This window comes from Syngnathoides biaculeatus, unplaced genomic scaffold (assembly GCF_019802595.1).
Source record: "Syngnathoides biaculeatus isolate LvHL_M unplaced genomic scaffold, ASM1980259v1 ctg186_pilon_pilon, whole genome shotgun sequence".
NCBI lineage: Eukaryota > Metazoa > Chordata > Actinopteri > Syngnathiformes > Syngnathidae > Syngnathoides > Syngnathoides biaculeatus.
In genome coordinates this window covers 7,903-17,281 of record NW_026907443.1, presented here as the reverse complement: position 1 = coordinate 17,281, position 9,379 = coordinate 7,903, and the positions used below count along the sequence as shown (strand labels likewise).

At 40.7% G+C, this 9,379-nt stretch overlaps 5 non-coding genes across 5 annotated transcripts; 2 read left to right on the top strand and 3 right to left on the bottom strand.

Moving 5' to 3' along the window:
• The first annotated feature begins 1,255 nt into the window (after positions 1–1,255).
• Positions 1,256–1,328, top strand: trnav-aac (transfer RNA valine (anticodon AAC)). Its single transcript has one exon. It is a non-coding gene; the product is annotated as a tRNA-Val (tRNA).
• A 2,424-nt stretch (positions 1,329–3,752) lies between these two features.
• trnac-gca (transfer RNA cysteine (anticodon GCA)) lies at positions 3,753–3,824 on the bottom strand. Its single transcript has one exon. It is a non-coding gene; the product is annotated as a tRNA-Cys (tRNA).
• A 330-nt stretch (positions 3,825–4,154) lies between these two features.
• On the bottom strand, positions 4,155–4,226 carry trnaw-cca (transfer RNA tryptophan (anticodon CCA)). The gene has a single exon. It is a non-coding gene; the product is annotated as a tRNA-Trp (tRNA).
• A 3,347-nt stretch (positions 4,227–7,573) lies between these two features.
• trnad-guc (transfer RNA aspartic acid (anticodon GUC)) lies at positions 7,574–7,645 on the bottom strand. The gene has a single exon. It is a non-coding gene; the product is annotated as a tRNA-Asp (tRNA).
• A 381-nt stretch (positions 7,646–8,026) lies between these two features.
• trnal-caa (transfer RNA leucine (anticodon CAA)) lies at positions 8,027–8,099 on the top strand. The gene has a single exon. It is a non-coding gene; the product is annotated as a tRNA-Leu (tRNA).
• The last annotated feature ends 1,280 nt before the right edge of the window (positions 8,100–9,379 follow it).

The window sequence follows — 9,379 nt, the reverse complement described above, 5'->3', positions numbered from 1 at the left end:
ATGTTAAAAAAATTGTTGAAAAAACCATGACCCTTTATCTAATTCCAAAACAAGTTCATAAAGTTTATGTGTAAATATGATGAGACGATTAAAGATTTTTATAGTTTCATAACGGCCCTCTGAGGAAACCATAACTGTAGTGTGGCCCCTGACAAAATGAGTTGGACACCCCTGTGATAAACTAATGTGATCTTGTTAAATCATACGACAGCAAATAAGGGCAAGGACAGGAAGAACAGCATCAACAATAGCACATAACAATTAATGAACAGGATGTTCGGTTTGTGTGATGTCACAGCGCCGGAAAAAGATGAAGACCGTCATGCACTGGATGCAAATAGCAGAATGTTCTTTCTGCATCATATTTCATGATTCACTTGATGCATCTCTACATAATTACTTTAAAATAGCAGATGTCGTTTATAAAGGAGTTCTTGAGGTATCAAGAAAAATATAAAAATATTTTTGATCCAACCTTTAAAGAAAACACTTCAGGCAAACATACCAAAAACATCATTTTCAACTGGTTTTGATTGCACATGCAAAAAACACACCAAGCAAGCCAGAAGTTGAATTTAGAATCTTCTGATCCATGGTCAGACACGTGAGCCATTGCACCACCAGCCCTACCCAAAACCTGCACCTTCTGCAAACCCATGTATACAGTTTTACCTGTCCCACACCGCCCAAATAACAGCATTGAAAAAGGCGACTGAGGGGCTTTATGTGACCTGGAATTGAACAAGGATTGCATGGCAACAAAGCAGAGAACTAACCACTACGCGATCACAGCTTTGTGGAAACTGCCACGAAAGTAGGCTGTAAATAGCTCTTGGGTGCAGTGAGAATGTTAACGATCCAGGACTGACCCGTTTATGGAATGCCGAGTCAGATCGTCTCGTGGTAAGGATGCGGTGATTTCATTGGCACAGGCCAAGTTACTCTCCGGGTCGTGACAGACAAATTGCCAAACTTGTTTGGTCAAGTGATGATCAAGATTGACAATTCTGTGGATTAACCTGTTTTATTGGCAAAAACATCGACTTCAGCATTAGATATGGATCCTCTATGCCAAGTGTCTCAAATTTTTCCATGTACGTTTATTATCACCTTATAAATGTTTAACGGTATCAGACACACTCTGGTTGTCGCACTCTAAGATGTATTTATGTTTTCGTCTCAATGTACAAAGCATTGAACAATGCTTTGACCGGCAATTATGGCGACATCAACAAAAACCATATGATTTTTATATGTTTCCATAGTGTAGTGGTTATCACGTTCGCCTAACACGCGAAAGGTCCCCGGTTCGAGACCGGGTGGAAACAGGTGTAGTTCTGTTGTTTTATTATAAGTGAGCTGTTGTCGGAAGGAAGAAAAAAAGGAGGGAACACACAACAAAATGAGGAAGGAAGGGAACAGGAAATGATGAAGAGAGGAAAAACAGGGAAGGAAAGGAGGAAACAAGGTAGGAAGCAAAGAATGTATTGAGGAAGAAAAACAAGGATAAAATCATGGGGAAAGAGGTAGGAACGAAAGAAGCAAAACACATTGGAACAAGGAAGGGAAGAAAGCAAACAAGTATTGGAGAAACGAATGAAGAAAGTAAGGAAGGAAGGACCAGGCAAATGAGATAACCGCTACATTGGTAACCACCATGTTGACATGTTTGAAAAAAAAAAAAAAAAATCCTTGTATTCTCATTCAGGTCTGACTTTCCTTGGAAATTTAAGCTCAAGCAAAAAACAGAAATCAAAACAACATTCTAGAGGAATTAGTGTTGAGACACAAAAACAACAAAATATTAGTGGCAAAAAAACTGCCTGGCCGCTCAGCTTGCTTTTCCTTTCCTTTCTCTCGGTTTCCTGGTCCTCTTGCACTTGAGAGAGTCTGGCTGCAGACCTCACCTGACCATCCGTTGCCCGGGAAAGGGACACACGACTGGCATGTTAACTGTGCAATGCATTGTGGGTTTATTCTTCATAGTCGGTCGAGTCCTTGTTAGGATTTGTGTATGCTCTCACTCTGAATGGGGTGAAAAAGTGTGCATGTGTGAAAATAAAAGCAGTTCCCGTTTTGGACTCCCGATTATGTGAATGAATGATCCATCCATTTTCTAAGCCACTTATCCCCACAACGGTCACAGGAGTGCTGGAGCCCATCCCAGCTCACACCACACAAAAGACAGTGCACACTATGAGCTGGTTGCCGGTCAGTCACAGGGGACATAATTGACACCATCACTGAGCAGGAATCAAACCTACACTGCCCACACCAAAGTCAGGTGTCACCATCAGTGACTTTCATTCTTGTTTGGTTTTTATTTAATTGTGTAAACGCACCTTCCCCCAACTGCATGTTTGCCCTCTGGCAGTTGTGGTCAATGTGAATGTTTTATTTTCCTAAGGGAATCTATTTCATACTCGTGTGAATCCAAATGTCTTTAAGATACTGAGGTCTTTGAACCTGGGACCCCTCGCTCCCTAAGCAAGAAGCATGCCCCTGCCTCGACTATCCAGCCAAAAGATGTACCTCTTGACATTTTTTTTTTAATCACGCCACTCGACCAGGATTGGACGACCCGTGGCTCTCGTGTCACATGCAGCTTTTTAGCACCGCCCTTGTGAAAATGAATACCAAACAATTCATGGATTATTTATTGTAAATTGAGCAACATTTCTTTCTTTTTTAGTTTCCTTAATGTTTTATCAGGATTACATTAGATTATCTTTTATAAAGAAAGTTTCATAGAGGTGTACTCTGGGGGGCTCTGGGAGAGGGGGTTCTCAATTTATTTATTATTTTTCTGGGGAGCTTATAACAGGAAACAATTACTCTCAAAACTCTTCCACTCAGGAATCTCACAAACAAGAGCAAATACATCACATTGCAACAGATGAAAAGAATATTAAAAAAAACTTCCATCAACTCACATAGCTGTATTATAAAGGAGACGTTCACGGATGTTCATAGATTTCTCTTCACAATTACTGTCAAAACTCTGCAACATCAAGAACACGGTCACCACGCGGCTTCTGCTGACACTCATTCACACTGCACAAAGCACTTGGTCACCTACTCATGATGCACACGGACCTCGACGTCTCCTCTTCTCCAATTAGCGAGTTTATGTTTGAAATTCATGAAACACATTCAACACCGTGCCTCTGTGACTAAACCCGCTTTGCAAACATTTTAAACTAACTGATCTTCACCTTCTACTACAAAACAATGAAAACATGAGGAGAACAAAATGTGTACCTTCCACCAGGAATCTCACAAACAAGAGGAAATATTTCGTCCCGCCACATGATAAATGTGGCTTCAAAATAAAGCATGCGGCCTACTTCCTGTGTTTCTCAGATCTTCCACCAACAATTCAACGGCATTTTCCCCCCGACCATGAACATTTTTAAACACACAATAACGTTGAAAAGAACGAAAAAGTATCAATGACAGAGAAAGTGCTGGATTTCAAAATAAAAGTGAAATCAAAATAAAAGTCTACATCCTGTTCCTATTATAGCACAACAGCATCACACCATTACATGACCTCAATAGGAGGGTATATAATTGGCAACCAAGTCTTTGACTTGCCTGACCAGTTCATCAGTGTCAAAAAAGCTTGCACTGTATTTGTCTTTCAAGTCAGGAGTGGGCAATTTTCTCCCATCTTTGAGGGGAGGCTTTTTTTTTACTCATGAGATGATCAAAACCCTCAATTCAGCCAGTCTCTGAACAAAACAGCATGAAGGGGGCATCCAGAGTTGAACTGGAGACCGCTTGATCTGCAGTCAAATGCTCTACCACTGAGCTATACCCCCATGTCTTCCTGCTACCTCTTAGTTCTGTAGAGAATTCAATATTCATCATTCGTTCCAGTTGTGAAATGTGAATGATTGAGAACTGTTTCATGAATACAAACATCAATGGAGAAATTATGAATGATGACAAACTTAGAAGAAGTGGACATTTGGATTTTTACCCAATAACTTCAAGTTTACACCTCAGTGACAAATGAAACATTCCTGACAAAAGCTGAAGTCATACAAATGCTCGAGGAGTCAGCTCCAAACCCATGATATGTCTTTTCCAGTGGAATGGGATGTGAATTTAAAGCTGAACCTTTGATGTCCATCAGATTGCCAAAGAAATGACCCTGATGTGATTTGAACACACAACCTTCTGATCTGGAGTCAGACACGCTTCCGTTGCGCCACAGAGTCGGTGACACAGAGCTTCAGTAGAGGTGTAATCTCAAAATTAGGGTATATTGTTTGCAACCATTACAAGTTACTGACATGCCCGACTGGTGAATTAGTGTCAACAAAGCTTGCACAGTATTTGTCTTACAAGTCAGGAGTGGGCAATTTTCTCCCATTTTTGAGGGGAGGTTTTTTTGCCCATGTGATGAGCAAAACCTTGATTTCTGAACAAAACTTGGAGGTTGTGCATCTCTGTGCTTCATGGAGATTTGGCTTTGTGGAAGAGTGTCTGAGGCCACCATCACGCTCCCTGCATTCAACCTCCATTGTGCGGGCCGTGTCGCTCAGCTAACACGGAAAACGAAAGGCAATGGAATACGCTTGTATATCAACGAGAAATGGCGCATGAACGTTACACAGCTCAGCACACACTGCAGCCTGCTTTCAGAGTTGCTGGTTTTGAACTGTAAGCCGTTTTATTCACCATGTGAGTTCCCCATAAGTTTGTCACGCATGTTTGCAAATGTGCAGAAGTCAGAAAATGAAAAAAAGCAGCAACAGATGAGCTTGTTGTGGATGAGTGGTCAGGGTGATGGGCTTGAAATCCATTGGGGTCTCCCTGTGTAGTTTTGAAACCTGCCAACAACGCAATCATAAGACTTTGGTTTGGGATCAGTCCAGGTCAGTGGTGTGTTCTGGGAGAATATTTGCCTGTTACGATGCAGTATCAACAAATACATTTTAGCATTACTGCTACTATATGTTTTGCATGATAAAATGCAGCAAATATAAATATAAATACAGCAGCATCAAGGCGATACAACACAATTCAGCGACGCTACCAGACAATCAAACATGAGAAGAAAACACACCAACAAGAATATGCAAGACAATAAAAACTTTACAAGACAATCTGATAAAACAATACAATCTAGAACAATACACGCCACTATTAAGATTACGATCTAGGCAAGATGATAGGGACAATCTGACAATCCAGCCTTATTAAAAAAAAAAAAAAACAATCCACAACACATGATGATGCACAAACAGATACTAGAAAACAATATGTGATGCAACTCTACACTGTATGTGAGTGTGTGTGGGCCACACACCCCGTGTTGTGTTTATCAGAACTATATGGAGGAGAGAATCAGACCAAAAATGAGCAGGGAAAAGGTTTCTCTTCAGTGAGCCTTCTCATTTCATTTGCTTTTTTCCTCAAAGAGAAAATTTCCATCGTTTACGTCAGTGTTACATGTGATATCATGTCTGGACTTTTTATCATGTCGTCATCAGAGAGGAGAGTGTGACATCATGTCATCACTGTCTGATATTGGAGCTGCTCGTGATCCTCCAGTCCCTCAGCTTTGCAGTTTTTCACTTTGGTCATTTGACTCGGGGCACATTTGCTTGAAGTTGAGAGCATTTTTTTAATGGAAGGTTCCCAAAGGTTGAAAGACATTCATTTCTTTTAATGGGGAAAATGGATTTGATTTACTGTACAAGCAAATTGAGTCATACTTTATTTATTGTTTATTTATTTGTTATTTATTAAGATTGGTGGCACGGTGGATCAGTTGGTAAAACATTGGCCTCACAGTTCTGAGGTCCCGGGTTCAATCCCGGACCCGCCTGTGTGTAGTTTGCATGTACTCTCCCTGCCTGCGTGGATTTTCTCCGGGGACTCCGGTTTCCTCCCATATTCCAAAAACATGTAATATTAATTGGACACTCTAAAATGCTCCTCAGTGTGATTGTGAGTGTGTCTGTTGTCTGTCTCAATGTGCCCTGCAATTGGCTGGCAACCAGTTCAGGGTGTACCCCGCCTCCTGCCTGTTGACAGCTGTAATAGGCTACAGCACTCCCCGCGACCCTTGTGAGGATAAGTGGTGAAGAAAATGAATGAATGAATGGATGGATTTGTTAAAGAGCACAAATACACTTGGCAGTCTACTACCCCAAATTCCAGTCTCATTTCAATCAATTATTTGCTCATTTGATGATGCTATCACTAAAACATTGGACAAAATCCATAATGTTGAAAGTATAGGTCTTCATGGTTCATATTTAAAAAACTTTTTTTGCTTGGATTTTTGTTTTGCTCAATATTTTTTCTTGAAATTAAAAAAAGAAAACAGCTTACTTGAGTTACCAAACACGGTTTTGTTTAATTTGGTATTTTATCATACATTGCTGACATATATCATTGCACCACATGAACAACATCGATTACCCAAAAATTATGTCAATTACTTATTTAATATGTGGAATAATCTATTTATTTGGGTGTCATCATTAAAATCATATGAACATGGTGGCCGAGTGCCACATCTTGCAGGCCTCATGCATGAAACAAAAAACTGTCAACAATCATCACCAAAATTTTCTCTGGACTCTTGACAACTTCAACCTCTGAAAGTATTACAACAATCACCACAATATTTGAGATAATATGGACCAAATAACGGAAGAACGGTGGTGCACTTGTCGAGCGTTGGCCTTGACAGTTCCGAGGGGAGCGAGTTCAAATCCCAGTACCAGCTGTGTCAAGTGATCATGTTCTCCCCGTGCCTACGTTGGCTTTCTCCAAATTGTGCCGTTTCCTCCCATGTCCGAAAAACACTAAATTGCCCCTGCACGTGTTTGTGAGTGGTTGTTTGCTTCTATGCGCCCTGTGATTGGCTGGCAACCAGTTCAGAGTGTACGCTGCCTCCTCCCTGAAGATTGCTAGAATTCGCTCCAGCAATATTCCCACAACCCTTGTGAGGATAAGCAGCTCAGAAAATGGATGATCGGATATACCTTGAATGGTTACCTTGAGAAATATTTAAGTTATTAAAACTGAACTTGAATGGAATTTATTTTCACATTGTCCAGAAATTAGAGCTCTTCGTGTTACGGTGAATTTTTTCAAACAGATATTTTTTAGGGTGAATATTTATTGCACAGAAAATTTTAAGATGTTTTTTTCGTGTTGGATTTCAATGTTAAAAAAAATCCATGTTAAAAATTTGAGTTCATACTCTAATGGGTTGCCAAATTATTATCCATATTCATGTTTTGTTAATATATTTTTGTAATTTTAAATACTTTCTTGTTCATTTTGTGTTTTCTGGAAGGTTAAAATGTTTCAAGATTTGTTATGTTTGACTCTTTCAGGTCACTACAGTTAAATGTAATTCAACCGAGTGAGGCGAGTTGCTGGTCCTGCTGATTGACGGTACATGAGCAACAGTTTCAGTTGTGGAGAACTGGAGTTGTGATATTCGCCTGATCCGTTTGAGGTTCCTACTTGGAAACAAGGCTGCTTGGCCTGCTTTCCAAAAAGAAGAGCCCCACGAAAAGCAAAAGGTGATATTGTGCAACTCCCCGTCGGGGAATCGAACCCCGGTCTTCCGCGTGACAGGCAGAGATACTGTCCACTATACTAACGAGGAGACTCTGTACTGAACTTGTTTCCTGGTGTTTTTTTTAGACTTGTGAAAGGTCCCTGGTTCAATCCCTGGTTTCAGCATTTAGTTCAGAATTATGTGCTTTTTTTTGGCTCTTTTGAAACATATGGTTATGTTTTGCGGCATGTTTAGGTCTTTGACAGAGTTGATACCAGGCAACAGTTCTCCCTCATGGAGCTGAAATATCTCAGTTGGGGGAACGTTAGACTGAAGATCTAAACGTCCCTGGTTCAATCCCTGGTTTCAGCATTTAGTACAGAATTATGTGGGTTTTTTTTTGCACTTATTAAACAACTGGTTTTGTTTTGCGGCATGTTTTGGTTTTTGACAGAATTGCAACCAGGCAACAGTTGCTCCACTCATGGAGCTGAAATATCTCAGTTGGGAGAGCGTTAGACTCAAGATCTAAAGGTCCCTGGTTCAATCCCTGGTTTCTGCATTTAGTACAGAATTATGTGTTTTTTTTTGCACTTATGAAACATCTGGTTATGTTTTGCGGTATGTTTTGGTTTTTGACAGAGTTGCAACCAGGCAACAGTTCCAACCCTCATGGAGCTGAAATGTCAGTTGGGAGAGCGTTAGACTGAAGATCTAAAGGTCCCTGGTTTCAGCATTTAGTTCAGAATTATGTGCTTTTTTTGGCTCTTATGAAACATCTGGTTATGTTTTGCGGCATGTTTTGTTTTTTGACAGAGTTGCAACCAGGCAACAGTTTCTTCCCTCATGGAGCCGAAATATCTCAGTTGGGAGAGCGTTAGACTGGAGATCTTGAGGTCCATGGTTCAATCCCTGGTTTCAGCATTTAGTACAGAATTATGTGCTTTTTTTGGCTCATATGAAACATCTCGTTATGTTTTGTGGCATGTTTTGGTTATTCGACAAGGTTGCAACCAGGCAACATTTCCTACCTTCATGGAGCTGAAATAGCTCATTTGGGAGAGCGTTAGACTGAAGATCTAATGGTCCCTGGTTCAGTCCCTGGTTTCAGCATTTAGTACATAATTATCTGCTTTTTTGGCTCTTTTGAAACATATGGTTATGTTTTTTGGCATGTTTTGGTTCTTTGACAGAGTTGCAACCAGGCAACAGTTGCTCCCCTCATGGAGCTGAAATAGCTCAGTTGGGAAAGCGTTAGACTGAAGATCTAAAGGTCCCTGGTTTCAGCATTTCGTAAAGAATTATGTGCTTTTTTGGCTCTTATTAAACATCTGGTTATGTTTTGTGGCATGTTTTGGTTATTCGACAGGGTTGCAACCAGGCAACAGTTCCTGCCCTCATGAGTTGAAATAGCTCAGTTGGGAGAGCGTTAGACTGAAGAGCTAAAGATCCCTGGTTCAATCCCTGCTTTCAGGATTTACTACAGAATTATGTGCTTTTTTGGCTCTGATGAAACATGTGGTGTTGTTTTGCGGCATGTTTTGGTTCTTTGACAGGCAACAGTTTGTACCCTCATGGAGCTGAAATAGCTCAGTTGGGAGAGCATTAGACTGAAGATCGAAAGGTCCTTGGTTCAAGCCCAGGTTTCTGCATTTACTATAGAATTATGTGCTTTTTTGGCACTTATTAAACAACTGGTTATGTTTTGCTTCAGCCTAAGTGCAAGGGGGCCACGGTGGAGGTTAGCAGAGGTGGGAGTTCAATTGTAAGCTCTGTGGATGAGTATTTGCTTCCGAGGTTGGTGTCTCCCAACATAAGCGGCATGTCCACGTGGCGGAGTGG